Genomic DNA, 1,113 nt, shown 5'->3' with positions numbered 1-1,113 from the left:
AATATGTTTTGGGAAGCTTCCAGGCCGGTTAAGGTAAGCTTCTAGATGCTTCCAACAAGTTTTTTGTTTCTTTGTATGATTGGGCCTGTTTTGTTTGGTGTTCTTTTCAATTTTGCATTTTTAAAATATGTGAACTTTCTTAAAATTCAAAAAATCTCCAGATTTGAGAATTAAAAAAACCGTTTTTCCTTATATTCGTGAACATTTTCCCTTTCAAATACGTGAACCTTTTCAAATCCACAATTTTTTTAAACCGTGAACATTTCAGAAAATGACGAGTTTTCTAAAATTCATGAGTTTCTTCCATAATCCATGAACTGTTTTCCAAATTTCATGAAATTTTTCTCAGTTTTTTAATAAATAAATTATAAAAAATTATATTCACAAACTTCTTTATATAATGTTTTTTATTTTCTGATTAAAATTTTCAAATTCATGATTTTTTTCACAGCTTTTTTAAAAATTGTGAGCTTTTTTCTGAAAAGACATTAGTCAATGTGGTCCCTGGTCAATGATCATCGGTTAACAGCCGCGGGTCAACTAAAAAACGACCAGACTGAGTGAACTAGGGAAATAATAAACCTAGCGAACTAGGAACTTTACGGTGTCCCGGCTAAGGGGCCTCTCATCATAGCGACCGCGGCCTGGTGGGTCGGGTCGAGGACCTCCATGTCGGTTCTGTCTTGGGTCATTTCGGACGGCCCATGACAATTGCAAGGAAGATTCAGAAGACTTGGCGTATACTCCAAGACACCGGATCTATGGAGAACCTTATCTCCTTGTATGTAGCCAACTAGTATCTTGTATCCCTAGAACCCCCGGTACCTATATAAACAGAGGGGCCAAGCTTGTAGATGACACACTACAATCTTTTGGTTAGTAGTACATGTACTTTGTACTACACCCCATCCAAAAAACACAAGCAAAACATAGGGTATTATCTCCTCAGAAAGCTCAAACCTGACTAAAATCGTGTGTCCTTGTTACCATCGCTTTTAGACGCTTAGATCCCCTACCTTGAGATCTGTCGGACTAGTTTACGCCAGCTAGCGATCTAGGAACGGAGTCAACACTTGCTATGTTTTATTGGGCCGACCCATGAGCGGCAGGTGC

This window comes from Triticum dicoccoides, chromosome 3A, assembly GCF_002162155.2.
Source record: "Triticum dicoccoides isolate Atlit2015 ecotype Zavitan chromosome 3A, WEW_v2.0, whole genome shotgun sequence".
NCBI classification, from domain to species: Eukaryota; Viridiplantae; Streptophyta; class Magnoliopsida; order Poales; family Poaceae; genus Triticum; species Triticum dicoccoides.
The sequence above is the reverse complement of the archived record's forward strand: the minus strand, read 5'-3'. Positions refer to the sequence as shown.